Below are 17,710 nucleotides of genomic sequence, written 5' to 3'. Positions count from 1 at the left end.
ATTTCCCTCAAAACGTAATTGACAATGTTCAGTTGCAATTTATAGAAGACGGTTCTGCATGAACTACATTTTAAATGACATTTGTCAGAGAGAAGATAAGTGCAATTCTCTCAAGCCTGCAGTGGAAGAAACATGAACACAAGATGTAAAATGTGGATGAAATAAATGGGAGTGTTGGATTTGGAGAAACCCCAGAAGCCCTCGCAGAGGTTTTTCGACACCACCGACTCTGTATCGGCACACAGAATGTGAAAACCAAAGCTGTTCGATCCGCAGGGCTGCTCGCTTCACACCACGCCCACCATCTCTCCCTCACCCTGACCCGAGTCCTGGTATTTGCTGAGAAGCTTCAGGTGGCCGACCAGGGAGCGACAAAATGAATCATCGTCGTAAGAGTCGTTTTGGATGACACTTATAAATGATGCTGTCCTGCTGATAGGGGCGTCGGATCAGAACACGCTCAGATGTGTCACTCTGGAGAAAAATGACAAATGACCTATTTTGTCATTTAGTTTGGAGGAACAACCTAAATGTTATTGAGGGCCTCACGAGTGAGGAACTTTTCACAGTCAATTATGAGGGTCAATGTGAAAAACATGCATCAGACAGCAGCTACAGTGAGCTAATGAACGCTTCAGCTGTGGAGAGAATCACGGATTAAATAATGTTTTGCTTCATACTTTAAATGAGTTATGTACTTTTTGTTTTCACCAAGACAAAAGTATTAAGTTGTGTTTCCCCTCCTGCACCACAGGCGTCCATAAGGGTCCTGATAACCTTTTCCCTCCTTTTCCCTCACGCGTGACCCCGGAAGCTCTTTGACAGGAAGTCCCCAGAAGGGCCGGGGCGCCGGGCGCCGCCTGGCTTCTCGGCAAACAATCTGCGTGTTGGTGTGAGCGATGGGCACGTCGTTTGTTTTGCTAATGGGTGTTTTTCTCCGTCACACTCCGCGGGGAGCGCTATCTAATGAGCCGCCCACCCACGCTTCCCATCCCCCAGCCCCGGTGCCCTGAGTGTGCGGCTTTAACCCCGGCGCAGAGGAGGATGGATCACGGGGGCCGGGGCTCCACTCACACACACACACACACACACACACACACACACACACACACACACACACACACACACACACACACACACACACACACACTGAAACACACACATGCAGAGGCCGCAAACAAACAAGAAAGAGACAGATAACTAAACTCAACTAAACACACACGCAGAGGGAGAAGGATCCAAAAATATGCTTTCTGGAATACGTTACACGTCTTTAAATATTGATAAGCGAACGCGGACAAAAGAACATACGGTATGCGGTTATTCCCAGGCTCATGCACAGAAACCCTCTGATACACATGCGGACATTCGTGGGCTGGGAGCTCAGCTGCAGCGCTCCCTAATGCACCAGAGAGGACGTGAACACGTGAACCTGTGAAGCCAGGGCAGCAGGATCCTGTAACATATCACAGGGGGTGTCACGCAAGGGCTGCAGATGAAGGAGGAGCAGCGATCAAAGCTGCGGGGCCGACATGTAAGTATGTTTATGGGCTTCCGTGATCAAGCTCGTTCACAGTGCGACGCTGGATGTGGTCTGAAGTAGATTATAATTGGGAAAAGAGGGTGAATCCAGTCATCTTCCAGGATCTGCGTTTCTGGACTGAAGCTTCCCAGTTGTCAGCGTTTTCTGTAAATATCTTTAAATGCGGCTGAGATCACGATCACGTGATTGAGTTCAGCGTTTTAGAGCAGCGCTTCTCCCCAAACTTCAACAGAAACCATCGCAGCCCGATTGACAATAGGTCTCATCTATGCATCGAGAGAAGAGCTGCGTGACAGTAAACCACCTTATGTTTCCATGAACAGCCGTTGAGAAGAGATACATCACAGCTCTGTTTTAAACACGTGCTGCAGGAAACATATAAACACGGGAATACTGAATGAATGAGACCGGACAAATGTCTTCAGGCAGACTATACACTGACCTTTGACTTTAAATTCAATAATATAAATGAGCTACAATCATCAGAACACTCAGGCTCCCTCATGTGGCTTAAAGGTGCACTGCAGATAGAAATGTTCAATTATTCGTATTACGTATACATCAGTGTCTCGTGTGCTGGTCTCTCCTCCACAGCTCTGCAGGTAAAAACATTGCAGTGAAACAACGTTACTGTAAACACGCATTGCCGGCATATGGACGCCCGCCGTCGCCACCTGAGGCACGGGCTTCTGATGTGCGCGCCACGCTACATTCAGATTGGGGTGACATCATATAAAATGCATTTAGATTTGCTAACCATCTGGAGGCAGGCTGGAAACAGGTGTTCCTCCAAAGTGGAGGCGCTCCCTCAACCCGAATCTCTGCATCAATGAGAAAACACATCAATAGTGAACAGCACAGAGCGTGCAACAATCCCAACATCTCACGTGCGGAAGTAATCCATCCACCGCCTCGTCGTTAAACACGCCTCCTGACACATGTCACGGGGAAGAACGGGAATACCACGCTTCCATACATTTGCTACTTCCCCCATTTTGAGAATTATATCACGGAGGAAGATCAACGCCAGAAGACACCAGCGCTTGAAAATAAATTATGAATTCATAAAGGTACCGTCGCCGAGCGGAGACGGTTCTTCCCGCTCAGTTTGCCTCCTGTGGTGTCTGTATTCACACGCGGGATGACGAACGCCGCCTCAGCCGTCACCGAAGTGGCGGCTGAGGCAGACCGGCAGCGCTGTGGGTAAGAAGAAGGAGGAGCAGCTCTCCGTGGAGCGCTGAGGGTATATGGCCTCTTCTATAACACAGTGGCGCACAAAGGGAGGCTTTTCTTCAGACCATATGCTCCTGTTCCACACAGGAGCTCGCCTGAATGGGATGTGAGGTCCAGAGACACTGCTGGTCCAAGCAGAGCAGGTGTGCTGCCAAGGCTTTCAATCTCACACACACACACACACACACACTGCTGTTTACATTCAGCAGAGTCATGACGCTACAACTCTCAATGTAGCAGCTGCCCAGATTGGCCATCTCGAGCTGGGACGCTGCATACTTACACTGTTAAGCAATTTTCCAGTCAGTAGAATGAAAGTTTTACGACACTGAGTGTGTGAGGCGACATCACTAAAGGAAATGTCATGTCGGTACGACGGCTTTCCCCTGCAGCGGTCAGCAATATGGTTCCACCCAATAACGCCGGGGGCCCGATGACGGTTCAGTCACTGAGGTCCAAAGCAACTTGTGTCTTCATAACCGGCCGTCAGATTGTCATTAAGCTGGCGGCCGATGTTCATGGTCCCCAGACTGTTGACGCTGACGATGATGCTCCTGAGAGGATAGACCATGCACCGTCCTCAGGTCATTTAGTTCGAGATGTCTCGAATCGAAACGTGTGCAAAAGTTCCCATCGAATGACATGAAGCGATTCATGCTCCAAAAGGATGATCCTTTACATTTTAAAGACATGACTTCCACCCTCAGGACAGCAAAAAGCAAAGTTGTTGATGTTGTTGGTGCTGCACAACACTACACTGTACCACTGCTGTCAAGAAACATTCAAAACCACATGTACATCAACACCGCCTACTTTTACAATCCTAGTTTTGCTCGAAAATGTTGTCGGGGCTGCTGGTTCAGGCTTGTGAAGCAATGTTGCCGACTCAATATTCACACGCAACTGTATTCTAGTGTTGGTAAACGAGCTTAAAGGTCCTCTAGGTGCGTCTGACACAGATGTGCAAGGACCCTTTAGCATCTGTATGAGACGCACCTCCAATGTAAACCTATCCGTGTCATTGTTGGATGATCAGAGCATCTGATGTGTTATAAAAGCAGCGATACTCTCAGTACACGCGAGCCTGTTTCACTACGGTCCCGTGTCCTCTGACGAAGTGGCTGCTAGCTGCAGTTGCCTCAATGACCGAACAACCAGAAGACCAAAACGCTGCCTTCTTTACGCTGTTGTGCTGTTTTTTAGTTGTGACCGTGTCTCGGCGAGCTCTCCTTCATGGACGGGTTGGACGGGTCAAACAAACGCAGGACTTTCACCCAGTAGACCGCTGTTTGTGTCGTACTGCCAGTTACCCAACAAGCATCGCTATTTAGACCCGAACCACCATCTTTTCCGAAGTTTAACCAATTACCTTTGTTGCCTAAACCTAACCAAGTAGTTGTGTTGAACAAGTAGACCCTACAAACCAAGTAAAGCTACACTGGAGGTTTATTTTGAAAAGAAAACAAGCAAAAACTGTGTGTTTCCTGTGACCAGGGAACTTTATCTTAACAATCGACTGTGTGCAGGCAACAGGCAACAACTGATTCTCATGTAACAGTCCAACGTACCGCCTCACGTCCAGAAGTGACGCTGGAGGGGGTTTTGATATTTCTTATTTGACTTGATGGGAGTGAAAACATGTTGGTAAAAAACCCATCCCGTTCATATCAACCCTATGACTCATACATTATTGCTGTAACACATTCAGCATCGAGTTCAAACTCAAAACTGATGAAGCACTTTCATCAACCACGAGTTCACTTTTTTTTTTTTTTATTACAACCAGGCCGATATTAAACAGCGGAGACCCATTGAACTGAATACACTGAAGCTGCCAGGTGTACGGTACTCAGTCCCACTGAAATACCTGCGCTGAAACACACACACACTCAACTTAAACATGCAGGCACACACACACACACACACACACATTAATGCATCCCTCCCCTTCCTTCTACAGAGGCTCCAGTATTAGTGAAACCCCAGTCGCCTGGCAGCCCGATCCATCACCGCGCCAGCAGACAGACAGCAGAGCGCCCTCACTCACACAGTCACACATCTGCATTCGACCGCCTTCATTAAATTCAGCGACGGTACGACTAATTTAGACTCTCGGAGGCGACTTGATCTATCCGTTCAAACTTTCGTTCCCTTTTTTCTCCGAGGACTTGTCCTCTAATAGAATTAAAAGTGAAGGTCATGTGCAGTGCATTGGTTTGGTGATTGAGTTAGTTGCTTCCCTGTTGTTCAGCAGCATAGGGCGACGTCTTTATAATCAAGGAGACGGGATTTGGGCTTTTTTTCTGTCACTTGAAACCAGTGGCTGCTGTGCAAAATACACGATTCACTGATTTTATTGGTAAGTAATGATACAGAAGCAGGCTACGGACAAACCAGCTGCTCATCATCTGCATCATCAGCAGCTCTCTTTCCAGCCTTAAAGAAACTCAAGGAATCAAGGTTCCGCCTCTCAATCCTCAGTCCAGGTCCACGTACTACATTGAACTTGTTCCGGAGTGTTGTGGATGCAGCTCCTGAGTCAACTGATCCATCGCCACGGTAACTTAAGCCTAAGGTTAAACCTGAGGATTAGCCTAACCACACATAGTGATCAGTGTCCACCGACCGGCACGGACCTCTTAGTCCCTGACAGACACGGGCAGCACGGACCTCACGCCTGAGGAAAGACCTGAGACGACACGCAGACCGACCGGTCAGTCATCAGCCCCGCAAATCCTACGACATCCAACTGTGGCGCGTGTCTGTACGCACGGTAATCACAAAGTGAAGATATATTACCGGCAGCCAATCGTTTCCTGTCTCATTGAACACTTCCTTGAATAAAAGGATTTTAAACTCCTGACCTCAGGGGTTCCGTTTCCCAGAGGTTAAAGGTCAGGATGTTGTTCTTTTCAAAAGTTAAGAAAGAAGTCATTTTTCTTCTTCTATTTTCTCATGAGCTGCTGCTCCTACCTGAGTAGAAACATTTGGCACATCATTGACTGTAACCGCTGCTCACGTACTAAAACAACATCACACTTGAATAAATGTATTTCCAACGCTAATTAACATGATTTACTTGTTACTAAAAAATTTCTTCTGCAATATTAGAAGCAACGCGAGTGAATGAGCCACTTTGAGGAACCTTTCCCGGTTCAACCGGTTGTAATTTGCATGAAACTCTTGGCGTGAAACCGATCTGTCGTCTATTTATAGGAATTTTCCGGAGAAGGACCACAACCTCGCGGCTCTACTTTCACATGACCTCATGATCTTCCACTATATCGCACATTACTTCCCCCCCCCCGTTGTTTCCAGTACAGTTGCACCAACATCTCACACCGCTCGGAGCGATGTGAACGCGCCAGACGCAGCTCCGGACTCTCATGGTATGTGTGAGCGGATTCCCACTCTGCTGCCGGCCTCTGGCCCCGGCTGAGACCCGGCCTGCTGCTGCAGACCCGGTTCTCTACGAAGACCCGAGAGGCGCCGGAACACATGAGATGTAGAAGTGCTCGGGTGTACAGCGTGTATGCACACACTCACATTGTTCATATAATCTCACGCACGCCGAGCGCTGTCAGAATCTCTTCAATCCCCCCCCCGGTGAATTACTGACTGCAGGTAGAGGAGCTACCTTGAACAATGTGACAACATTTGATCTGGAAAAACTGTGACAATTTCGTAGGAGCATCACAGACGCTAACGAGATAGAGAGAAGGTTGTAATATCTTCACAGGCTCATGTAAAGCGCAGAAAGAGGGCCAAAGGTAAACTAAAGAGAATATAATACACTTTCATCTCCAACGAATAGAGATGAAATAATCAATAGCATATGAACAAAACAATGAAAGGATAGAGCAGGAATAGTAATAACAACTAAACAATGACGATAAATGAAAAACAATGAGCTCTTACGGACATTATGAAGCATTACAAAATACAGGAGGCGTGTGCATTCCGTCGGCTGTGTCAATCACACGTCCTGCTGAGCGCAAAAATAATTTCATTTCCACTCCTCGGGGAAACAGGAATCAAGTTGCTGGCTGACAGTGAGCAGTGACTCAAGCTGTTCAATAACGGCGTACGGGCTCGACGAGCCGCGAGCTCTTTCCACGGCGAGTCCTGCCGACTCAAAAAGCCACCAGAGGCAGTTAAAAACCACAATCAGATAAAGGGAGACGACACGCTGCTTTTCTTTGGCTGCAAAAAGTTGCCATTACATGTAGACGGCCTCATCAGGGTACCTCAAAGTGGTGCTCCACATGTTCATTCTTTCATTGATTCCGTCCCCATCTCTGGCGATAAGGACTCATTGCTGTTGTCTGCTCGGAGGAGCACAGAGACCGGCAATCAAACTGGGTGTTTGCTGCGGCATCTTTTCACTGAGACCCTTTGTTGATGAAGTTTGCGTCTCTGTTGTGGGGGGTCGGAGCTTCATCCCAGAGCTGCTGCACTTCCCCCCAAACAAGTCTACCAAACAAGATCTTTGTCTATTCATCAATGCCTCAAAGAAGTCTGAGAGTTGTTGGCCCGCTGCACTATTTTCCATTTTACAGCCAAGAAGTCCTCTTTACTTTCAGCTCACTGATACGGCCAAAAGTAGAAGGACATTCTTGGTCTACGTCTGGTCTAAAGCCAGCCAAGTGGCCTAAAGATGACCTTCTTATGCAACGATATGACATCGTGAATCGTGTTACAAGAGAAGGTGTTTCGTCGTGCATTACGTTTGCTTTTGTGGAATCACAAATAAGATTCCGATCAGCACACTGCTGTCCATGTCCTGAAACAAGCACTTTGCTGTGTTGTTTCAATTTCGTTTCACTGAACTATGGTATGTGAACGTAATATTACAGTGTTGGTAAAGCTACAGCATTGATATACGTTTGTGGGAAAGCTTCAAGATGATAATAACACCTCAGCTCCACAAACAAACGGTCTGGTGTGGAAGAACTAGACCGGTCTGCACAGATCCTCTGACATCAGCCCCGTCCAACAACTCTGGGATGCAAACCATCACACGGCACCAGCGTTGGGCCTCACCGGCGCTCCCCTGGCTCAGAGGTCCCTGCAGCCAGGTGCAAACATCTGGTGGAAAACCAGGACCAGAACAGCAGCGGTGGTCATGGCAGCAGATTCATGCACACCGTTTGGGGGAATTACACGTCAACAAAGATTGCCGGGATGTTTAGATGACCGCATTCTTCTGTTCGTGTTGTGCAGCAAAGCTGTGATGATTTGTGATTAATTAATGAATTAATTAGCAACGGTTTTAATTAATGTTCTCCAGATCTGCTAATGAATGAATTGTCTAATTGTTTCAGCACTTCAGTCCAGCTGTTATTGTTTACTTTGGTCGTTAACGCATAACTTATTACGGCGGGAGATGAAGACGTAGCTGAGCTCGGCCCGGCAGGTGTGCTCACAGTCTGGGATTGAAACGGGAGAGAGACGGCCAAAGGGAATACGACAAGGTCGCTGGCTGACTTATCACCTGTCTCATCACTTGAAACAGCGACTGTCAGCAACTGCGCCTCTTCCTCCTGCTCCAGTACATATCCATACTCCAGCAGAACGGGAATCAGTGGAACAAGGAAGCTCCCGCTCATTGCTGCTGGTTATCCTCTCACTGCAGCGATACCACTTCCATTGAGCTCAATTAGCGATAAGAACTCAGAAGGACTGAGCCTGTACGAGTCTAGAAGGGTAGTAGAGAATATTTAAAGGTTCCATAACAGCAATAAAGATACAATGTAACTGACGCAGTGTTTTTTAAAGATACGAGGACACACAGCGCATTAGCAAGTTGCAACCATCAATGACGAGCTATAAGTGGAAGCCAATTATCTCAGCGGGGCGCATATTACTGTAATGATGAGCGGCTCGGCTTCTGGAACTTCTGCCAAGGTTGAAAAACAATGTTCGAACCTTTAGCACGGTTGAAAGAATGAGACCGAAAACAAAAGGAGTCCGACAGGGAGAATGCCAAGAAGTGTGTGTGTGTGGAACCAAAAAAAAAGAATAATAATCTGAGGGAAAGAGAAGGATGGGGGCAGAGACAAGACGAGACAAGAGTGGGAGAGTGAGAAGGAGAGAACACAAAAGTGTGGCCCTCCTGGGCTGGATGCTGACACCAGTGAGGGATGACTGAGGGAGGAGCGCGGCCATATGGCTGCATGGCAAAGTGGAACCCACGGGGAGGCAGCGGGCGCATTAGCTTGCACGGGGCCCCGCCGTCGCTTCCTCTGCACTGCGGTTTGCGGGACGCACGGGAACATTGGCAATGACATCCGGCTCTCCCGCCTCTGTGATGGCGCCGGGATCCCAGACGACACCGCTGGCCAAAAGCCAGAAGAAGAAGAAGAAAAAATGTCACCTGCTCCGCCCCGCGAGCACAGAGTTACTTATGCCACTCGATAGTGACCCGGGGGCCGCGGCAGAAAAAACAAAAGGAGGAGCGCGACGGTCACGGCTGAGACTGAAGGCGTTCACCCGACGCTCGCTATCGCTGGCCCCTTTCAAACAACAGAGGAGAGAGTCATAATAGCACCACGTTTCACACCAAAAGCGCCACTGTCGTTAAATCAATAAGTCATTACCTTTAATGGGATAAGCACTTTGAAAACTAATTGAAAACAGCTCCATTTACTCCAGCCAGGCCCTTAATGCAAACAATACTGTTGTTGCAGCGAAAAAAACAAAGGAAAAAACCAACAACAGAGTGAAACACATACGGTGCAGCTGGGGGATCTGGCGTCTGATCATTTGCTTGTTTGGTTGTTTCACTTTGTAATTCACTCCTTTTTCTAGGAACCAATGCGGCCGTTTGACCCTCATCACACTTCAAAGCGTGAACGCTGAGAATCAGAAGGAGCAGCGTAACGACACCGACCGACGCCAGCGGGGCGGACGGGCCGACGCACATTCCACTCGAGGACACATTTCAGAAGTTCGGGAGCAGAGGAAGGGATCTGAAAACTTCTTACTCAGCGAGGTAATATGATTACGTCTGAGTGGCTCTTAAGTGATTTGTTTTCCGAGATTCCACAAACAGACTAATCTCGCTGCACAAAATGTGTCAACCATTTGACCGTTTCACTAGTGCTCCCGACCGCGAGCGAGCAGTAGTGAGCATCAGCAGTGTGCTGTGGCAGGTCTGGAGAGTATTGATTTATATTAGAGAAAATGACTGTGCATTCAATTCCAATCAAAAGCCTCGGTGGCAGGCAGCCAGTCCTGTTACTGGGTGAAAGACACTGTATTAAACGTAAAGCAAATTGAATGCGCAAAGCCAAATACAAACGGTGGCGAGTGTTGGCTTAATCAGAAATGGATTCTCATCAACACGGTGACTAAATGGGAAACATCACCGGCTGTTCTGTCATGTGATACAACGGCAGAGAGAGATTATGAGTTTTGTTTTGCACGTGTGGCAGTTCCACCCAACACTTTACTCAAAAATACCATGTTTGTTTCGGACAAATGGGAAGATTGTCAGAGTGTGGTGAAGATAATATTATGTGTTCAGCATGGAGACGAGAGTTCTTCCTAAAAGGATGAGGTTCTACCCAGAACCAAATCAACCTTCTTTTGAAGAAAGGGGCTGTGTCCGATTGCATCGCGTTATTTTACCTTGTTCAGTGGACTCAAGGTATCCCACAATGCATCATGAATAGTGGACAACAATGGTCACTAGCCAAGCTGAGGAGAAAATGGAAGACGGACAAGAAGAGAGAGAGAGTAGCGCACATGAGACCAGTCAAAATAATACATTATATACAGATATATATTGTAAATATGTGATGTCAGCAGAGCATCATAACACAAAGTGCTTTGTATTCATCCATTTGCCCCACAATCACAATGGCAGCACATACGGCTTTACTCCTTCCTTTTTTACCTTTCACAATAAAAGCTCAAGACATCCAGTATAAGCTGCATCACTGCTTTCCAGGGGAACGTTTAGTTGTCTCATTAAAACACTTGTTAGCAACCACCTTTTATAAATCACATAAAAGCTTCACCAGAGTGTTTGTTAAAGCATTTTATATCATAGACCAAGAACCCATCCATGACGTGGACGTGCAGAAATGCTGACTGATTTCCGGGTGTTAGGGCTCGTTCCTGTAGCTCTCTATAGAACTACATAGGTTGGGAGAAGGGGGGCAGTGGTTGTGAACCACGATTGCTGTGGGTTGCATTGCCCCACATCAGACCCGGCACCTTGGGAGCCTCATGAGGAACCACGTTGGGATCTAGATGAAACCCTTGGAACATTGTGCTGGATGGATAGGTTCTGAATAGAAGGGTTTGGAACCATGACCCAATAGAAGGGCACATATTAGAGTTGGTTCTACATGTAGGAACTCATCTTTTTTTTTTGTTGGGTTTCAAAATAAATCTGGCATCATTTGACTGCTGTATAAACAATTTAGGTTTCAAATTTGGTGGAACCAAGGAGCCATATACACGTATCCAACTGACACCCATGACATTCATTTATTTAAGTGTAGACACCAATCAGTGGCGTGTCTGATAACTCGGTTAGCCATCAGGCTGTTGGGGGTAGAGATGATCGTGCTGAGAGACCAAGCCCAAAGATTAGTTCGTTACCTCGAGCCACATACACACATGTGCAGTATGTACGCACACACACGTGCTTGCAAACACTCATTCCATCTATTGCTTTTCTTCACACCTGGAAGAACGACATGCCCACATAAATGGGCGAGCACAAGAACGAGGGCACCATCCGGGTGATCCCGGTGCTAATGGAGCGGCTCAATTACGCTTTGACTTTCAGTGGACTGACCGGCGCACCGGACGTTGGTGTAGGCTGTTTATGTTTAGTCCTGACAGAGTGGCCGGGCCGCCAACATTTCTGCAAGGGCACCAACAATGTGTCAATGGTGGTGATCCACTTCCTGTTCTCTCGACGTTCCTCAACCACACAACATCGGTGGAAGGTGGTGCGGTCTGTGTGGGTGGAGGGAGGCCATTCGACACTTGTTGTTCTATCCTTGAACGAGGTGCTCAAGCTAAATTGGTTGCGCAAATGGCTAATGTGTATAATGGAATTGAGAGTTGCCCTGCATAAGGGCGTCTGCTAAGCAAATAAATAATTTAATGCAAATCCCAGCGTCGTGCCTCCTGCCAATTAAGCTAACCTGTTTTAGCTGTAAGTGATTTTATTACATTAGCATGCCGTAGCTCTGACTGCATTAGGGAGGGTTTAATCAGTGTGTAATCAAATTAGAGCGCAAGACAGAAGGAGGAAGTGCCGCGCTTCCACAAAGCACCTTGCTCGCGCACCTGCAGGTCTCATCCGAGGAATCTATATTGAACACGCTTTCTGCACATATGTAGCGTGCATACCATCATGCATGCACGTGCTTTGACATTGTTGAGCATGACAGGCCAACCGGTGCACTTAACGCAACACAAGTGCAGACTGTGGTTTCTGTATTGGCCTTCCACACCGCAAACCAAACTGTGGTTGTTCTGTTATCCTGGTGACAAGCAGAGAGGAATCGATGGCAGGATGCTCCTCTTTGTTTCTTTACGCCATGTGTACGGCTAACTACATGTCATCTTGTCCCCGTTGATGTTCGCTGTCACATTCAATAAAGCGTCGCCGACGGGCAAACTGCATTACCGCCGTGATTAACATAACATGCTCATGCAATCATCCGCGTTTGCTTCATCACGCTGGCCGGATAGAGAGAGATGGGATGGGGGGGGGGGATCCGGAGATGATCTATGGCTACTTTGCACACAATGTTTTCAGGAAAATTCACCGTGAGGTAGCTGCTGTGCTTAAGCTGTCAAGGAGCAGCCTCGCAAAGCCTGACAAATCTGCCTCCGTGAGAGTGAACGCTCAGAAGGCGCTGCCAAAACTGATACCCTCATTGCCTTGTTTTCCAGCTTTTGTTTTTCCTTTTGCTTATTAGAAGCTGGGGGGGTTGCGGGGGAGGGTTGTTGGAGTGATGGCGGAAGGGTAGCAACATGAGGAATGTGTTTGCCCCGAAGGCAAAGTGCAGAGAAGAGTCTTTAAAGATTCTCTGCGCTGACAGATGGCAGTGATGGCTGACAGACACATGAGGGAGATCTGCCGGAGACGGGTTCAGTCGCGATCACCTTCCTTTTCCGATCATTCTCCGATCAAGATAAAAAAATAAGTAAAGGAAAAGACAGTTTGTTCCCAGCCAATTGTGCATGCATAAACATACGTCGAATCACAGGACTGCTTCTCCTTACAGCAGAGTCCCGAGAGAGGAAAGCTCTCATCTTTTTGTTCTTGATGTGGTTATCAGCTGGTGCCAAAGGGGGCGTGTGAATGTAAAGTTCATCCCTTTGGCCTTAATTAACCGCTCCGTCACTAATGAGGATCGTTACAGGTGGGACGGCGGAGCGATGTCCTCACCCTGACATATCTCATGACATTTCCAATACCAACATACATTAAAGTAATGGAGAGGAAGTGTGCGAGTGCACGGAGGAATACGAAGGAATAAATAGGAAGGTTACGCCGGCTTCATGTCCGTCCAGGAGACGGCTATCATCGGAACAAAGGCAACATCGCCGTTAAACCACGTGCACAGTTCTGTGGGCGGGCGGCAGCGTGACCTCATATACGTTCTCACATGCACTTACTTATGCACTCAGCCCAGTCCTCATGAATTATGGCCTTGCAGTTTGAGAAGTCATTGATGGGAAGGCCGAAGCAGGAGGAGGAGGAGGAGGAGGAGGAGGAGGAGGAAAGTGAAAAAAAAGAAAATCAATCGGAAGCGTCTCAATTAATCTGGCGAGTGGCGGATTGATTGCAGCCCTAAACTGGGCAAACAGGATTGTCTATTTAAGGGCCATGATCCCTTAATCATCACTTTAGCTCAAATAGACCAGGATCGCCACATCTGCTGGTCTGGCCTGATGCAGATGCCAGGGCCTCGCCCTTCAACTTCAGCCCCCCCCCCCCCCCCCCCGGCTCCCCCTTCTCCCTCCCCCGCTCCCCTTCATCTGTGATGGACGGAAAAGGCGCATGTGGCCTGGAGCGCTCTCACCCCAAATTGCCGACGTGGGACTGCTCCGAATGGTCCGACCTGAACCCTGACCAACGCACAAGCTGCCCCCCCCCCCCCCCCTGGTTTGTGGCTTTGCTGGAATTGCTGCTATCGGGGGTTGAATACAAAACACGGTATTATGGCTCGCTCAGCTCGCCATGAGGACCGTATCATAAGGCTGCAAGCGGGGTGGATGGAGGAGGAGGAGGAGGAGAGAGGGGTGAGGTACCAGGAGCCCAGGCTCTCGCGGCATAACATGAATTACAATGGGGAATGTTTTACGGCGGGATGCAGAGCGTGGAGGACCTGAGGGCGCGGAAACGCAGCTCTGAGAAGATGGCTGAGGCCAGATGAATAGTACACCTCACTCTGAGTGCAGTCATCACCATACGGGAATATCACTGTATCTCCTGCCTCCCTCCCTTATTGTCTGGAGTGCCAGAGTTGCCCAGGCTCCGTTCTCTAGAGCCTGATTGAAGAGGCTCTCCTCTCCTCCTCACCGGTTTGATTTACTTAGGCTATCTGTGGGAATTGGGCTGGAAGCTTCCTTATTAAGAGGAGACTGTCTGAAGGGTTCCACTGACTGATTGGGCAATTGAAGGCAAGGCACGTGAGCGGAGATACAACAGCTATCGCTATCTCCAACAACACACACACACACACACACACACATATACGAACATACATACAAGCGCATACAAACACGCCAGTGGTTTATGTATGAGGTCTAGCAGGCACATGTCTGTCACAATTCCTGGTAGCCGGCTTCAGCCCAGTAAACCGGACGGATCTCTCTCTATAAAAGGCTCTTAAATCGCTCCCCGGTGGTGACTCGCATGCATTCAGCGGCCGCTCCCACACATCCTGTACACGCACCGGCACACACAAACGAAAGGGGGGGGGGGGGTAGAACAAAGCTAAGATCCTTTGGCGGAAGATGGAAACAGCTGAAAGACAAACTAACCCTGATGACGGCTCATCATTTACATTTTTAGACACACACACACAGACGTTACACACACTCGCCCTCCTGCCGTCCTAAACACGTTGAGCAACACGAGCTCAAAGGGGAGAAATGGCGTTGGAGGAAGGCCTTTTTTATTTATTTTTATCCGAAGTCACCCGTCCCTGCAGTCACACAGACGAGCCGGCATGAATACTGAAACTCCGCCGCTCTCACTTCATCTGAGAGAGCACGAAATGAAGCCAGAGAAGAAGAAACCTGGTTATGAAGGGGGGGGTGGACGCATTCTTCACATCGTCCCTGCCCGTTGAGGTCCGTCTGCGCCCAGAGGCCCGTCCTCTCCCATATGCGACGAACACGTTTGCGCCGAAGACGCCTCTTTTAAACAGAACTCTCTCTTCGCCGCTTTACGCCGAAAAACGTCTCCAACGCACGATTCACAAGACCTGCTCGGTGACCTCAATTTGCTTCGGCCTCTGTATCTGTAATAGCCCATCTGTTTCTTCCGACTCATAAGCAAAGCCGCCGCCGTCGCAATCTAATACCCCGGCACTTATTTCAGACACAACAGAGAGATACGGATGGCGGCAGTAACTGTGATTGTGTTTTCCATGATTCTGAGGAAGCGATTGGGCCTATAAATAAAAATTCAAAGCGGTTGAGGCGCGATACTCCCCCGGGCGGCTAATGAAATGAAAGGTGCCGTTTTAACGGACAGACTTCCAGACTTTCTGTGACGCTTCAATATAAAAAAGACAAAACGCGCCAGCTTCCCAGACATGCTGGAGCGGAGCTCGGCTGAGAGAGAGAGAGGCCTAAAGATTAGCCTTCATCTTCATCAATTCTGTGAATTATTTCATCATGCAGAGGGGGGGATCACATCAATACAGCCTGGATATATGCTTCTTCCTGCAGGTCGCTTGCTATTCTGTGTACACAATGTGTGCGCGTCATGAATATTTATACTTTTCTGCTGATGAATAATGTTGTCTGTTTATCCCGATGCAAAGCATCGTAATGATCAAACAAGATTACCATTTATGACAGTTATGGTTCCCTCCAAAGACCGGCTGAATTATTAATGAGCGCCATTGATGTCTTGGTCCAAAGAAGGTGAACTGGGTAATTCCATAAGTGCCACAGTGTAGATTGGTCTGTTAGCTGTGCGGGCCGGGCCTCTCCTCCTCACTCCATCTCATCCTCCATCTGTACCTTTCACCAGTGCGACCAGGGCCGGGGCTTTCCTGTAATTCCATTACCGCCGCTGCTACGGCATCCCATCATCCCGCAGGACGACTTAGGGACCACTTAGAGGCTCGCGCACGTTTAGCCGCGTTACAGTAACGCTGCCAACCGGGCAACGAGCGCTATCTATCACCATCGAGCAAAACAGCAGCTGTGGATCGCTTTAAAAGACACTGGTGGGACGGAGCAGAGCGGGAAACACACGGAGACGGACCGGAAGACAACAGGACAGGACGGAAGACAACAGGACAGGACGAAAGACAACAGGACAGGACGGAAGACAACAGGACAGGACGAAAGACAACAGGACAGGACGGAAGACAACAGGACAGGACGGAAGACAACAGGACAGGATGAAAGACAACAGGACGAAAGACAACAGGACAGGACGAAAGACAACAGGACAGGACGAAAGACAACAGGACAGGACGAAAGACAACAGGACAGGACGAAAGACAACAGGACAGGACGAAAGACAACAGGACAGGACGGAAGACAACAGGACAGGACAAAAGACAACAGGACGAAAGACAACAGGACAGGACGAAAGACAACAGGACAGGACGGAAGACAACAGGACAGGACGAAAGACAACAGGACGAAAGACAACAGGACAGGACGAAAGACAACAGGACAGGACGACAGACAACAGGACAGGACGAAAGACAACAGGACGAAAGACAACAGGACAGGACGAAAGACAACAGGACAGGACGAAAGACAACAGGACAGGACGAAAGACAACAGGACAGGACGAAAGACAACAGGACAGGACGACAGACAACAGGACAGGACGAAAGACAACAGGACAGGACGACAGACAACAGGACAGGACGAAAGACAACAGGACGAAAGACAACAGGACAGGACGAAAGACAACAGGACAGGACGAAAGACAACAGGACAGGATGAAAGACAACAGGACGAAAGACAACAGGACAGGACGAAAGACAACAGGACAGGACGAAAGACAACAGGACGAAAGACAACAGGACAGGACGAAAGACAACAGGACAGGACGAAAGACAACAGGACAGGACGAAAGACAACAGGACAGGATGAAAGACAACAGGACGAAAGACAACAGGACAGGACGAAAGACAACAGGACAGGACGAAAGACAACAGGACGAAAGACAACAGGACAGGACGAAAGACAACAGGACAGGACGAAAGACAACAGGACAGGACGAAAGACAACAGGACAGGACGAAAGACAACAGGACAGGACGAAAGACAACAGGACAGGATGAAAGACAACAGGACGAAAGACAACAGGACAGGACGACAGACAACAGGACAGGACGAAAGACAACAGGACAGGACGAAAGACAACGGAAGTCAAGATCGACGCTACGACGACGAGGAAGAAAAACATGATGACGCAAGAAAGACGTATACGGTCAAGTATGAAATATTCATAACTCACTGACTTACGATAACAGTGAATTACAATTCCCAAAGTTGTGATATATTATAATACATTTTCATAATGCGTTATAATGTGGTTATAAGCTACTGTAAGTAAAGTGAGAAGAATATATATATAAAATCCATTCAACAACATACAAAACTTTGCAAACTGTATTTTTACTTTACTTACAGCAAACAACGACCACTTATAGTAAGTTATGTTCACATGATAATGCATCATCATGTGAGGATA

General features: G+C 48.2%; 1 pseudogene across 1 annotated transcript in view; it reads right to left on the bottom strand.

Moving 5' to 3' along the window:
* The window catches only part of LOC306787240 (RNA binding protein fox-1 homolog 3-like), a 234,318-nt pseudogene that overhangs the window by 125,288 nt on the left and 91,320 nt on the right, over positions 1–17,710 (bottom strand). The window lies entirely within an intron of this gene.

Source organism: Melanostigma gelatinosum, assembly GCF_949748355.1.
Source record: "Melanostigma gelatinosum genome assembly, chromosome: 13".
Lineage (NCBI taxonomy): Eukaryota > Metazoa > Chordata > Actinopteri > Perciformes > Zoarcidae > Melanostigma > Melanostigma gelatinosum.
This window is presented reverse-complemented; position numbering and strand designations above follow the sequence as displayed.